This window comes from Parasteatoda tepidariorum, chromosome 2, assembly GCF_982258835.1.
Source record: "Parasteatoda tepidariorum strain Cologne lab strain chromosome 2, Ptep-v5.0, whole genome shotgun sequence".
In the NCBI taxonomy this organism is placed as follows: domain Eukaryota; kingdom Metazoa; phylum Arthropoda; class Arachnida; order Araneae; family Theridiidae; genus Parasteatoda; species Parasteatoda tepidariorum.
The window spans coordinates 98,129,716-98,146,394 of record NC_141756.1 but is presented as its reverse complement, the minus strand read 5'-3'; positions in this window follow the sequence as shown (position 1 = coordinate 98,146,394).

Genomic DNA, 16,679 nt, shown 5'->3' with positions numbered 1-16,679 from the left:
GTGGTACTTACCTGTTTCGGGGTTTGTTTAAAACCTATTATTACAGAACCTAATATTATCAGTAGTATGCATTGTCACTATTAGTAGGCATCGTTGCTACAAATAATGAGTGAGTTTATAGCCCCTCGTAATGAATAAGTACTTTTCTATGAATGTTTCGTTAATAAACATTAAAAGCTTCTTTTGTCAGCACTATTATTTATTACAGGGCTTTTCTTAGCCAAATCCTACAGCTAAAAACTCTTGAGCGTAAAAGCAGCGAATTCGCATACCTGGATGTATATTTGTACTATTCATTTATATTCTGTGCTATTTGTTCTTTCATTTGCAAGTGTTTATAAGCCGTTCTTTGTCTAAAGCACATAAATCTGCTTGTGTTTGTGAATAAACAAATAACTATTCATGACGCAGTAGGTTTTTTTTCCATTTGTGTGTGTGTAAACAACAAAAAAAAAAAAAAAAAAAAAAAAAAAAACTGATGTAAATATATGTTTAAGCCTCGTTAATATATGTAATTTAATAACTGGGGAAATAAGTACGTAATAACTCTGTCTAGCAATGTATAATATTTAAAAATTCTTTAGATAGTTATAAACTTCTTCATTTGAGCTTATGTACTACATATAAAAAAATGCTCTTCTTATAAATTTCAAATCTGTTACACTATTAAAGAGTATATGCATAAGGTAGGTGGGTACTTTTTTTACGTCGCACTAGAACTGCACAATGGGCTATTATCGACGATCTGGGAAACATATCTGAGGATGATCTGAAGACATACCATCGCAATTTTTATCCTCTGCAGAATAGCTGGTTCTCCTGCTTTTGTAGTCCGACTACCTGCGAGCGAAGGTTAGCACTTTACGGTAGAACATGTTTAACGAGGACCGATACCGCGAACTCTCGATCCATACGCAAACTGATCAAAAGGGTCACCCACCCGCTTACTGATCGCAGTCAGTGATGCTTGACTTTGGTGTTCTACTGGGAACCGCATCTTTACGATTAGTCCACTGAGGGACGCAAAATATTATAACAAAAAAATATATCTTGTATACGTTCTTCTATCTTTAGCCCATTATGCAGGTGTAGTGGGACATAAATAAAATACTACCTACGTTATACAAAACATTAATTAAACTTACAGAATGCTCAAATAGAGTAACTTTTAGATTGGCTCACAACAGCACTTACAAATTGCTGTTTATGTTGGTAAAAACTATATGACGTCACTATAAAGAAGCAGTTAACAACTCAACTCTGCGTTCGATAAATTCTTATATATTTGTTGATACAAAAGTGATCCAAAGAGTTTGAATTTTTATTTAAAATATTTCTAACTTTTCAAATACATCATTATTAATTTAAAGCGAGAATGAAGTGGATATCAAAGCTTATGTAAGTGTACATTTTTTGCTAAAGAGATAGGTTCTTGATTTATTACTGTAAACAATTCTACTGAATCTTTCATGACATGTAATTAAATAAATCAAATCTTGACACAAAAAATAATGACTCATTTAAAATCTTTCATTGATGTTTTTTCACATTATGTCCTTTTTTATTTATTTATGTAAAATCAGCACGCATTTTTACGACCTTGTGTAAGCATTTCATAAATTAAATTGAACTTATAGCACCGAAGTACCACAGATCTGATTTTCTGTAGCAGTATTCCTGCTTCTGGTAAAATTGTATTTGCCAAAAATCCTAATATTATACTCTTTTTTGAAATGACAGACAAACTTTAAATACCGATTATATGCTAATAAAATGAGGATGGTTTTTCTAAATAGAATTAATCACAGTAAATAAAACTTCTTCTTACAGAACAGAAAATCATTTAGCAGGAGTATTTCTTTTTTAAGGCTTTTTTTTCTGGGGCAGAGATAGAGTTGGTAGAATTTAGTAAAAATTTTTCGTATATTTCACTGTATCATATATGTCTGATTCTAGCGAGCCCCATGATTACACTGATGTAATATAATCAACAGCGTAATCTCAATATCTTGCATTAATACTTATACGTACTCTCTCGTAGGCATGGGCATACTGTGAGAGTTGGGGCCTGGGGAAGCACTTTCTTCTCATAGGGAGGTTAAAGATTTACACAAATTAAAGTCGTTTACGTAGATTGCTAGTAAAAGCTAAAGAAAACTTCTGCTTATTAACACTTTAAACGAAGAACTAAACAATTTGCAAAATAAGCACTTCTTATATTTTTATTAAGCTGTATTAGTCCATTCGACAAAATGTGAAAACGCTACAGAATTAGACATAAGATGGACTTGAAAAGCTGTTAAGAGAGGATTTACGAATTAATTCGCCTTATCCATTAAAATCATTATTAATAATTCAAGAAAGAGTGAGGTCATCTATAATTTTCACTTTCTTAAAATAGGGATTACTTTCACGATTGAAATACTATTAAAATTATATATTTTTAAATATATTAATCCTTATAATTTTGTGACTCTCTTTATTTTACAAAGCGTAAAATATTTTCTTAAGTTTAAAAAGTTTACTTTCAACACTAATCCCGTGATTTTTAAAGAGGCACAAAAATTAGTAAAGTCATCAAGTTTATTAACATCTTTTTATATATTTTTATCTTTCATAAATATGAAAAGAAAATTGCTCTAAAATTAGGTGCTTTAAGTCTTGAACAATTTTAATTTTTTCATAGTATTGTTTCCTTTCCTTCTATTTAGCTTAAATATGTAGATATGCCCGAATCTTTTCTTTTCTTTAAAAAAAAAAGAAAGCAAACAAGTAGGAAAAAATTGCTTGGACTCAATTTTTTTTAATCATTGTAAATTAATTTTTTTTAGTATCATTGTAAAAGTAACTTGAAGTCTGTATGTATAATTTTTAATGAATTACAATTTAATACATGATACTTAGATTTCCAAATTTTGCTACATGAATGCTTGATTAAGCAGAATTTACAATAAAAATACTTTGCTGGGTTAAGGTCACCAACAAATTTGAATTTAAGAATGCTGATTTTTCTTCGGAATTATGATTTTTCTACGGTGTTCAAATGTGAACTTCAAATTAAAGAAAAAGTTCAACTACCTGATTTCAGTGATTGTAGCATTGTTTCTCTGAAATAATTAAATATTAGTTGAAAAAATGATTGGAATGCAATTCAAATGGTCTTTTCTTTCCTCACATTTTTTTTAATGTTAAGAATACTTATCAGCAGGTTAATTTCAAAATCCTTGTAAAGGAAAATTAAGTTTTCCTAAGGCCCTATATTCATCTTGATCAGTCTCCAGTCCCATAAATTAAAATAAAAGAAAAAGAAGTAGGTACGCGTGATTCAACTTTTCAGTCAACAAGTTCAAGTTTTTAGAAAACTCATGCGAAACATTGCTGTTGGATATTTCTGTTCGTTCAACGAATCTATTTCATTTTTAATAAATTTAAATGTATGGCATCTTTAGTCTGATTTAAATATCAGCTGGTCTTGATTCTGATTACCGAAGAAATATAATTGTTATCCTATACAAATGTCCCCGTTCATTTCAGCTTCATGACAATTCTCCTATCCTATGGAGGAAAAAAAAAAAACAGGACGTCTTGCTGTCCAGCTCTGACATAACAGCAGATTGTTATTATTTTCCCTCAGTCTTTCCTCTTTAATACCCTTCGGCGTGACGGGTCTTTAGGGAATTTAAAGATCATAATTTCAGAGAACAAATTAGAGCTTCGACGAACAGTGTGCCCAAAAGCAGAACAAAAGCCTACACTAACGAATTTTTCTCCACTGAAATGAAATAAAACAGAAAAAAAGTCAATGCAAGCGAATCTTATACCGGAAGTTAAAATCTCTGCAATACTGTCTCTTACCATACCATTGTAAACACAAAACACGGTCGAAAATGAAGTCAATAAAAGACTGATTTCCATTAAAGAGTTGTAAGTTGTGACTTCTTTTGTAAGATTAAAAGCAAAAAGTGTAGCATTACTTGTTACTTTCGAAATAAATTTCAAGAATGACGCATTATTGGTTGGACAAAAATATAATAAATTCCCATTTTTTAGTCTTTTTAAAAAATTTAGTTCATAAAATTTTATTTTAGTCTTTGCAGTTATTTGAAATTTTGGTGACATTTCATTTTCACATTTTGTTATGAAATGAATGGAAATAATAATAATGAATACTGCTGAAAAATTCCCTATTTTATTTTCAAACATACTAAACTCTTCTATCCAGTAACAATAAACAAAGTCATATAAATATGTTTAAATATTAAGCATTTTTAACTGGCTAGCAACAGCAATTAAAAACAAATGCCAATTTTATAAAAATATAACTATTAAGACGTCATTTCAAAGAAGCCACTAACAACTCAACTCTGTGTTCGATCAATTTTTTAATGCGTATTTTGATATTTGAGAAGGGAAAACTTTTTCAAAACGTTTTGAAACCTTTTTAAGTATCTAATCTTTGATTCAAATAAAATAAAATGCTGAAGTGGATCTCAAAGATTGTGTTAGTGTTAATCAAAACTTTATTTAAATTTTCTATATTTAAATGCATTTCTCCTATTGTGCTCGATAGTAAGAACTTTTGATGCACAAAAAATTTGAATATTGAGATTTTTTATGAAACAATTTAAAACATTGAATATAAAATTCAAAATATGAATTAATCATTGCTATTAAATAAGTTTTTTTGTGAGCAAATGTATTGCTTTTTTTAATGAGTTTTGCCATTTTTGATGGTACTTAATCATTTCACCGACGCAAGTAATTTCAGTTTTTTTAATAGACTTTACCAAAAAATAAAAAAATAAATTTATATTAATTCGGTGATTTTCATTGGCAGCTTTATCTCTATCACCGAAATCGTATTGTTAAATGGCAATCTTGATATGGTAACAGTAATCTTATCATTCAGGATAATAATAAAAATACATTCAACTCACGAAATATTCAGAGTTTATTAAATTTTTACTCATGATTTGATTATCATCCGATTTTTGAGGTTGACAAAATAAGGATGCAGGTACAATATCTCTAAAAACTTCACACTTGTAAAGAAATTGTGAAGATTTGCCATCCTGGAATAATGTGTAAAATCGGCAAAATCGGTAGATCTCCGACAACTTATATATTTTTTAGTTCATTTATATTTTAATAACGAAAAAATTAAGCAGAATAAAAAAAATAAATTAAATTTAAAAAATAACGAATAGTTGAATGAATTTCTTTGCATCCGGCTAACAGAAAATTTCTCTCCTCAACTAAATGTTTTCGAAATTATTCATTTTTTAAATTTTTTTTAAAGTTAATTAAATTCAAATCATTGATAATTCATGATTTTTCTTTATTTGTCTGAAGTATTGGGGCAAACCTTTTGAGATTATCAAGGTGATCATATGCACGCCCTCCCAACACTCTCTCCCAATTGTAGATGGATACCCATGATGACTGACATACTCTGTATCTAATAGGGATTAAATTTTCGAAAAGAGAATTTCTGAGGATGTAAATATATATTACGATTATATTATTCTAAGATATGATGGCTGGGTTATGATATAAAACACGGCCTGATCTTCCATTTTTTCAATTATTTTCTCAAAGGTATCGCATGATGGTGAATAACACTATATTACCATTAGCAGATTCGTCGATCCCATTACTTTCTGTATACTCTTTATTCTTTTTTTGCAGTGATATTTTAATGATGTATTTAAATGTTAAAATAAGTATAATATAGGAATGACTAATTGTTATTCCCATTAAGTTCTCATCGTTTTAGTTCTAGTTTAAAACGTTTTTAGGCCTCAGTTCTAAAAAGTATTTTTTTTCCTTCTCTTTTCAGTCGACGTGTGAAGGGATCTAGGGGTAAGAGAGTGGATTCAAAGGATACTATCAAAATTTGCCAGGTAACTGAGGACGTGGATCAGGAGCTGTTAACATGTCAGCTTCCTTATCAGGACTGCCACCTGGTTGATAAACCAGCCAAAGCGGAACCTCCAGTTCTGTGCGAAGCCTCAGATCCGTGGGAACCAGCTCTGTGTGAAGCTTCAGATCCGTGGAAACCAGTTCCGTGGGAACCAGTTCCATGCGGACCTCCAGTTCCGTGCGAAGCTTCAGATCCGTGGAATCCAGCTCCGTGCGAAGCTTCAGATCCGTGGAAACCAATTCCGTGGGAGCCTGTTCCGTGCAAACCTCCTGTTCCTTGTGAAGCTTCAAATCCGTGGAAGCCAGTTCCGTGGGAACCAGTCCCGTGCGAACCTCCAAATCCGTGCGAAGCCTCAGATCAGTGGAAACCTGTTCCGTGGGAAGCTTCAGTTCCGTGCAAAGCTTTAGATCCGTGGGAACCAGTTCGGTGCGAATCTCCAGTTCCTTGTGAAGCTTCAGATCCGTGGAAACCTGTTCCGTGCGAGCCTCCAGTTCCATGTGAACCTCCAGTTTTGTGCGAACCTGCAGTTTTGTGCGAACCTGCAGTTTTGTGCAATGTACAAGGTTTGCTGGTGTACAAGGAAATACTTTTGGAACGAACTCTGCTGATGGTCTGGAAAGAAGTCTTCCATCAGCTTTACGAGGTGAGTTAAAAAGATGTTTAAACTATCAGGTTATTTATGTCTTTCACTTATGACTTTCATCAATTATATGCATTTTTAATGGTAAAATAATGCATTTTCCTTATCTTGTTGCGATAAGCAAGATATAATGGCAAAAATTATTTTAGAATACTACTTTTTTATAGAAAAAATCAATTAACACTGACTTTTAGAATTTTAGAATTGTTTTTGCTTATCTTGACATTTCAAATTAAAAAACACCGTGTGATTAGTACTTATGAATTCTTATTTTAATGCAGCTCATCTTTTCGTCTATATATATATTGTAAAAAAAATTTTTTTTAGTTTTAACAGAAGACCTATCTGCCAGACCTATTTTTGTTTCAACCGAAAAGCTACATAATAAAAAATTTCTAACATTTTTTTAAATATTTAATATTAAATTACCTTCGGTATCGGAATGGAAATAAATAAAATGAAAAATAAATAAAATGACAAATAATTATCGACGACCTGTTCCATTTGATTCGAAATATATTGTTTAGTAGAGTTCGTGAAGATTAAATAAAAAAAGGATGAGTTGTGGTGATAATGTCTTTAATCAATTTTACTCCAATGTTTTTTTTTTTTTTTAAAAAAAAGTCATAAGCTGACGCAGCTTATAAGATTGTGTTACAAAATGCAAACAAATAATGTTACACAAATACCTATTATTATATTATTTAAATTTCTTAGCTTTCTTTAACATTGTACCGGCCGATAGCGTTTGAACAGCATACGCATGTCCGACCGGCATCAGGTCTTCCTTGCTTTGTTACGATTTAAGTGGTTGTGGAAATGCGTCAGCGCTTTTCATATGCTCACATAAATTGTCACTTTTTCTATTAATACAGGCTTTATTTTAAAAAAATAATTTAGTTTTCATTACATTAATGTTGAATCACAATTATCAGTCGATAAGCATCGGTGACAAAAAGCAGATGAATTGGTCACCAAAATGCTAAATTTGATAAGATTAATCAGTAAAAGATAAATATTTTATTCTCCCTTTTATTCTAATAATTATTCGAGACATTATTGCTTAATTTATTTTGATACCGGTGTTGAACAGCCAATCCATATCTGATAGGCATCACCGTTTATCTCCGTAGCCGTGTACTTTTGATTCCAACTAAGAAGATAAACTCTGAAGTCCAGTATTATATTTTATTGTATAACCGTCGTTGAACGAGCGACCCAATTTTTTTGGGATAACGACCAGTAATGTTCAACTCCGTAGCCTTGTAATTTTGAACCCATTCTAGAAGACAAAGGAACTCTTTTTGCAAGTATTGGGAGAAATTTGCATTCGTTTAAAACATTTTGATATAACTAACCCACAGTTGCTTTACATAGAGAGGGAAACCACGAAAACCCCCCTGGTAAGTCTGATGGCAAGTGAACTCTAATTTATGATCCGTAAACATAGAGGATATTTTACATCAGAACTGTGGTCTGTAAAGGCTAAATGTGGAATTCGCATCGACCAATCAATGCTGGGATTCGAACCCGGTGCACTAAATTGAAAAGCGAACGCTCTTAACCAATCACGACTTTTAAATCAACGATTGTGGTATTTATGGATGACTTTTTGGCGGAACATTAGCATAACGCAGAAAGGGAAAAAGTGAAGATCTTACAGCAAAGGGAGTCTAACCAAAGATCCAAAAGAGTGATAACTCAGGATATTCCAGCCAAGAGCAATGTACAAATCTACATGGGTAGCCTTTTTATATGTCTCTATCCCACCCTCAGACTTTTAATGTTTATTGAATGTTTACGAACTGTCTTAGGTGTGATTTACTTAACTCAAAATAGTTTTAATTTCTGTCTTTAGCACGATCTGGAGAGATCTCTGACCCACCCAATGGATCACAAGCTTGTTCCTTGCACTAGGATGGACAGGTTTAATCCGGGAGCTCCACCCCTTCGACGTCACTCTTTCGAGAACGTCAAGAAGGATCAGGTAATTGGGAATCCATTTGATTCATTACCTGCTAAATGTTAAGTATGAGAGAATTTTTGAGAGACTTATTCAATACATCCAATATTATCACGCAAAATGAATCTAAATCTACAGAATAAATTATCAACGCTAATTATATTGCAATTATAAGGAACAAATGTTTTAAAAATTATAAATTTTGTAACTATACATTCAGTAACTATAAATTCAGTAACTATAAGTTTAGTAACTATAAATTTGGTAACTATACATTCAGAAACTATACATTAATCATCAGTTCCTATATGTTCAGTACCTATATATTCAATAACTATTTCTTCAGTAACTAAATATTTAATTATAACTATTTATTATAATAAGGAGTAAATAATTCAGTAATATTCAAAAGACTTTACTGGAAATATATTTTTCCTGCGTTATGTCACTTTTATTTTAAAGGAGTGTATTACACGCAAGTTCCACCACGCATTGATTCCCACACGCATTGATTTGAATTTGAATGCTAATTAACTCTATGTTTCTGAAACGTGATCCAGTCAACCCCATTCTTTTGATTCTTTTTCGCTCACTTCTATATATCATTCGGAGTAGATACGACGCATCGTAAATTACAATCATACATCTTTTAATTTTTATTTAATAATCAATTGTTAAATCCAAGATAATTAATTAATACTAAGTTCAAAATAGGGGATATTTTTTTCCTTCGCAAGGGCGCCATGAATTGATCTCACCTGTAAAAATGACCCCACCAGTAAAAAAATAGTCTATGTTTTCTGTTTTATGTATCATGTGTATATTTTTATTCTTTTTACAGTAACTATTAAGAATTTATAGTACTTAATTGCATAACCTTTTTTATCAATCGTTTTTTTATTGACGTATAAATTTAAAAACTAAACTAAAATAATTATTCAGTGTGATAAAATAATGCGAACGCTAATGCAAATGTTTAAGGGGAGAATGGACGTTCAGAACTGAAAAGTAAAATTCTATTAGTTCATTTTTAATTATTATTGCTGTTTTTTTATAGTGTTATTTTTTTATATTTTTAAATGTGGACAGCTTTTTTACAAAACATAAACAGAAATTTGGGTACCAAATACACTTATTTAAGCTGTAAAAAATAACTTAAAAAATACCTGATATAACTAGATTTTTAAAATCATATAACATTAAGTCATAAAAACCGGATTTTTTAATTGCTTAATGTTAAACTTTTACTTGAGAAGAAAATTTAGTTTCTTCCTTAAATTTTTATTTAAATACTATATTTATGCGTATTTTCAATAGAAATGGACAACTTTCTGCTCTAGAAACTATTAGGAAGTGTGAAAAACTATCCAAAGAATCCAATAGGTTTAAAAATTTTGTCAACGACAACTACAATTGATAAATAAAAGTTTAAAATCTTATTACCCGTTGAAAGAAAAAAAAAATTAACACCAATTTGTCGTGAAACTGACTTAAAGGTCTCAGAAGCCAAAGCAAACTATAATTGTGGCATTTTCGAATTAACGTATTTATGTTTTAAACGTTGATGACTTGAAAAGCAACGTTTAAACGTTTTCAAAATATGAAAAACTAAAATTGAAGATCTCCATGATTTTTCTCATTCTTAATGAGCTATGTCCCCTTTATGTAAAATATTTTTAATCGCTCTACAAGATTTGGAATACGGCTCAACTTTAACTACATTTTGAACTTGTCTGAGCATTCCGGAATTCATTGAACCTCGATTACTTCAGATAATCGGAATTTTTGGGTACAATTCATTTTAGAAAGACGAGACTACCAATCAGCAACTATTCTATTTTAAAAGAAAGTAATCCATTCGTAGGGCAATTTTTTTTTTGAAATTCTATTTTGAGTATTTGAGCCGATACTGTCGTCGGATCATCGTCAAGAATAAATCTCAGACCATCGCCAATGCTCCATCAGTGTTGCTCTCAGACTTTAATTATCAAATGAACTTCACCTACCCATATCTTGATAAAAACAACACACCTAACACTCTTATAAATACTTTAAAGGTATCAGAAACTGAAACAAACAGTATTCGCATCCTTTCGAATCCACCTATTTGAGATTTTTCGCTTCAAACGTTATATAACATCATTACGCGAATTCAAGTTATACGCGTTATTAAGTAACTGTTCTCTTTTTAGGTTACATAAGGGACAAAAAACAGCTTTTCTATTCTCTCATGCGATGTTTTAATCTCATATGTTTATATCTTTATATCACAATTCGCATTCCAATATTAAAAATTTAAGAATATTGGTTCAAGTATTTGAAAAGTCGTCGTTTAATATGTTTACAAAAAATTGCATTGATAGTGTTTAATCCTTAAATTCCTGCCAGATTTTAAACTTCATAAATACTATTTGGCTCGTTATAAACAGTTAGTGCATAAAAAATACTTAAATTTAAAAAAAAAGATTCAAGTATGTTTCCATTCCCTTAAAAATTACTTCATTTTTGAAGTACAGTATTTGCAAAATATTAGCTCTATATAAAAAAGGTGAAAATTACCACTGTAACAATGCAAATGTAAATAAAAAAGCTCACAAGATATGCTTATTGAATAAGACTGTTTGATGGTTACTGCTTATTGGTTCAAAAGCAATTTCCGAAGTTACACATACCGGTTCAAATGTAATAAGCTGAAATTATACTTACCCGTTATAAACTATCCCGATTTCTAATTATATTTAAAAACGCACTAACTTCTTTAAGCATCAAAAATCCATGCGATAAAAATCGACAAACTTTAAAATAAATATAGATTGATTCATTTTTTTAAAAATAAAGCACAGCAAATAATGAAGAAAGGTCAAATTTTTAAAATTAAAATGCCCTCTAAATCCTTAAATATTGCGCTGTGTCACAGTTTTTTTTTCTTACCATAAGAATGTGATAGTATGTTTCGTCGTTTAATGAAAATGAGTTATCATTATATTGACATCATGAAAGCTAAGAAATTTTAAGATTAAATGAATCCATCGGGAAATTTTAAAGAAAAAAAGAAACTTGTAAACTAATGAATTAAAAATACCATAGATTATCATGTCCTGAAACTCAAGCAAGGTATTATTTCGTTAGAAAATTCATGTTTTTATTTAAAGATGGTGATTTTTTCCCCACTGGTTTACTTCATAAAATATATAGTACATGGTTATTTACGAAATAGCGTCATTGGTAAATGGCCTCTCTACAGTTTTGTTGGTACATATGAAATCTTTTGTCATTAACGGTTTTGCATATATAGCTGAATTTTGTTCATACAACATTCTCTTTCCTTCTGCAACATTTGAATGGTTATGGGCTTGTTAGCATAAGCTTTAAATTGAAAAAAAAAAAACACTTGTTGTACTAGATTCAATGTTCTGAGTGGCCTAATCAGATCACCAGCACACTTTCCATTTTTAAAAAGCCTTAGAAATCAGTTATTTTACTCTATCGTTTCCAACTTTTTATGGAATAACTGGGGCAAAATTCAAATTTTAAGTGGATTTCGGGATACCTTTAATCAGGATAGTTTTAGATAGTAATCTATTTACATCGCACTAGATCTGCACAACGGGCTATTGGCGACGGCCTGGGAAACTTCCTTGACGATGACCCGAAAACATGCCATTGCAATTTTCATTCTCTGTAGTGGGGATGGCACCCCTGCCTTGGTGGCCCGATGACCTGCGCTTAAAGTCGATCTCTTTATGACAGAACATTTTAACGAGGACCATTACCGAGCACTCTTGGGTCATACACAAGCTAATCAAAGTGGTCACCCATTCACTTACTGATCGCAGCCATTGATGCTTGTCTTCGGTGTTCTACTGGGAATAGAGTCTGTACAATCAGTACACTGCAGGATGATAGTTTTAGAAAATATCCAATTTAACCATCAAGCAAAACTGTTCAAGATTGGTTTTAGCATGATGGAGTCGAATGTTCAAGAATAATAGTTTGATTCGAAAGTAATTCAAACATGTCTGTTGAATCCCATCATTTTCTTCACAATATCGCAGTTATCAGATGACAAATGCTCAATAAAACCTCTAACGTACAAGTATAGTAAAACAAATGCCTATATAGAAAATAACAAATAAAAAAATGGAAATTAAAAATTTGTAGGTTATTGCTCGGGGTAAATTCAAAATCACAAACCATGAAACTTCACGATAGGCAAAAGCATCAGTTTAGAAAGTTTAGATGAAAGTAAATTATGAAAGTAAAGTATTAGTTTAGATGAAAGTAAAGTATCGCAGATATTTATTTAAATGCTGACTTTAATTTTTGGCAGACAAACTTTAAAATATTTTTTGTAGTGATGGCATCTTTATAGAAATGCAACATACGGAAGTTGTTTATGTATGCTTTTCTCAACAAAATCGGTTTATATTTTATACTTAATTCATATCTTTGAACAATGTCCCCCTCCTCACCAATTTGTTATTGTACTTTCTTTTTTTTTACACAATTAACTTACGCTTAATGATGGTAACTTCGATTTGTTACACAACTGAAATATATTTTTTTATGTTTGTCATTTCCCTTCACAGTTAATCTGAAGCAATTTTTTTCAATATTAGACGCAGTCCTTTGTATTGTGTTGGTTTTATTTAATTTTTGATAATCTCAATAAACTGTGTGTGTCTTCTTTATTATATAAGTTAAAATAACTTTTATGAGTCAATTTTTAAATCATGATGAAACTAGCACAGATCTGTATTCGTTTTGACTGGGTCACACATTAAAAGTAATTTAACAAATTATTTAAAGTATATTCACTCTTAATTTGGCCACATTACACTTAGTGGAAAGGTTATTTGATATATTATAACGCCAGTTTAAAAAGCGTTTATTATTTCCTGATGTAAAACCAGATTTTTTCTTCATATTTTCTATTAGAGGGTTTGTTAGGATATTAAAAAAGTATAGCTCGAAAATATGAGATAAAAATGAAAAGAAGCAGAACTTAAAAATGCTTTTTTCATTATTAGGCTGCAAAACATACTGAATTTCCATTGCATGGCTTGAGTTAAAAATATAATTTACGTAACTGAAATATAACAAAAATATAGGTTTGAGATTTTTAAATAAATCAAAAATTAATAAGCATGATTTAATAATTTAATGTTCAAATTATCCAGCATCTCATAATAGCCCAATTAATATCAAAGTCTCTCAAAAGGCTAGGCATCCATAAAGACATCCAAAATTAATCGACACAAAAGGCTTGGGATCCGTAAAGACACCCCTCATTAATCGACACAAAAGGCTTGGGATCCGTAAAGACACCCCACATTAATCGACACAAAAGGCTTGGGATCCGTAAAGACACCCCACATTAATCGACACCAAAGGCTTGGGATCCGTAAAGACACCCCTCATTAATCGACACAAGAGGCTTCGGATCCCTAAAGACACCCCACATTAATCGACACAAAAGGCTTGGGATCCGTAAAGACACCCCTCATTAATCGACACAAAAGGCTTGGGATCCGTAAAGACATCCCTCTTTAATCGACACCAAAGGCTTGGGATCCGTAAAGACACCCAACATTAATCGACACAAAAAGGCTTGGGATCCATAAAGACTCCCAACATAAATCATCATGGTAATCTGACGTTTTAATTTAACTTTTAAAGTTGAAATATTGAGGAATGAAGGATCAAAAAAGGAAGAAAAAAATACTACTGTATGATTCATCCACTTTTAACTAGATTGTGAAGAGGAGTGGATAAGTTTGTTCTCACGTGAGCATTTACCCTTTCGGAGTTCAGGTTCTTCCACTTGAAAGATATCACTTGGCTGCCATTTGGTTATTTCAAAATTCTTGTTACAATATTACTCATATATAGTTATTTCTATTATTATTTCTTCTTTATATTTATCGTAGTGTTTAAGCAAAATTTATATCCATTGTGCTTTGGCTTATTAGATATTAGGATTTTATGATTAATATTGACATACAATATCTAGGTTTTAATTTTTCGGCTTTGGATATCAAAATCTTTGTTTAAGGATTATTATGCATTGTGTATTGTTAAAATATCTTTCTTTACTTTGTGGAGAATTCTGAGATGCACTCTAAGAGGGGTAGATGTTTTCGTGGGATGTTTAGTCGCCACTCCTCGGGGGGTTGTCATGAAGTCAACACCTGGAACGAAAAAAGGAAATGTTTGACAATCCCTTTGGGGAACTATTTTGACTGCCAACACACTAAACATATACATAAAACACCTTTTAACGAGAATATTTAATAAAAATGTTTAAAAAAATGTTAAACCTTTCAGCTCCGGTAGACAACAGTCTGTTAATTTTGGTAGAAGTAATTTCAGGCGAGTCGTTTGTACTTCCTAAAGTTACAATTTCATTATTTGTTCAAGAAGTCCGTGAGATTTTCTTGATTATAGTCAATACAGATATTTTCTGTAAGCTCTGAAGGCGCTCAACATTTTTTTCCATTGGTACCTTAAAAGTGATCACAACTGAGGGGAATAATGGAAACATTCTATTCTGCACAGTATAGTGTTTTTATTATCATTTATTATTATCACAGTTGTTATATATTTGGTGTTTTAGCAGTCAAAGTAAAATAACCTCGCCTCCTCGTATGGCGTTCCCTGGGCAACACTGTGATCACAAACAGCTTTGGATCTCAGTGGCTGAGAGGTTATGGGTTAAAAAGTGGAGCAAACAAGTTATTTTTTAAGTTAGAGATGTATTTAAGCATCGGTAATACTACTTTTGAATTTTAAACTGTTTTGAATGTAAGGTATGAAAGTGGGTTACATTGTAACTGTCTGAATAATTGATATTGAGTTTGCTAAAACCATGACGTTTTGGGTATTAATTGATTCTCTATCTTATTACGAACCTTGTTTTTTTTAATCAATTTTCAAACCGTTGTAGATTCAAAGCAATGACGAAAAAAATTACCGTAACACAATTACATGTTCAGTTGTTGGTGACTGGTTTATATCCTGCTCATAATTAAAACTACTTATTTTAAGGGACTTTTTATAGATAAACTTACGAATCAATTTTAAAAACGTTCTTCTTTGTAAAATAAAAATATTTTTATGTATTTACGTTTACAAATATATTTCTTAATTTCATGCGTCACGTCCTCGGCTAAACGGTGAAAAAAGTATTCAATAAAAAGCAGCGGAAGGAAGTGTGTAGAGAAAGTGACGGCAGTTTAGAAACAAGAAAAGGACACCTCCGAGCTGATGCACGTTAAGCTTTTGGGGCAATCTGCTGGAAGAGTCAATCAAATTTAAAAAGAAAAAGATGTAAAAGATACATAATGAATGACTTAAAGAATAAAAATATAAGAATAGCAATGAATTTTTTTAAAAAATAATTATATTCCGTTAAAATTAAAAAAAGATAACAAAATACTTAAAAAAAAATATTAGCGAAAGAAAAATTAAACCCTAATGATGAATTATGCTGTATATCAAAGTAAAAAAAAATAAATCTAAAGAAATGAACCTAAATAAAATGAAGTGCTTGAAGATTAGTGCAAACTTAGTCGTGAAAGGCTGTGTGGATCAATATTGAATCGGTAAGCATGCACATTTGTTTGCTTTTTTTAAGTAGTTTGTGCGAAAGCAAATTAACAGAACAAAACTGTTGAAAAGAGTGAAGGAAAATATTCTACAACAGTGATTTCCAAACTGGATTCTACAGGGGACTCCTAGCCAGAGGTTTTACAAAATTATTTGATTTTTGAAAACTTCTAACTTAACTGTTCGATGCGAATTCTACCTCCGGCTCGTTCCGACCACAGTGCAGGAGTAAAATATCCTCAGTGATAGACGGATCATGGGTCTTCTTGCCGCCAGGCTAACCATGGGAGGTTTTCGTGGTATTCCTCTTTACGTAACGTAAAGGCTTATTAGTTCCATCAAAAAGTCTTATAAGAAGGCAAATTTCTCCCACTACTTGATCCAAGAGTTCCGTTGTCTTTTGGATTGGGTTGAAAATTACAAGGATACGGAGTTTTACATTAGTAGTTGTAAGCCCAAAATTCGGGCGACTGTTGAATGACTGTTATAGAGTAAAATAATTTTTTTGCTATGGTAACAAAACTAAACGCAATTAACAGTAAAAA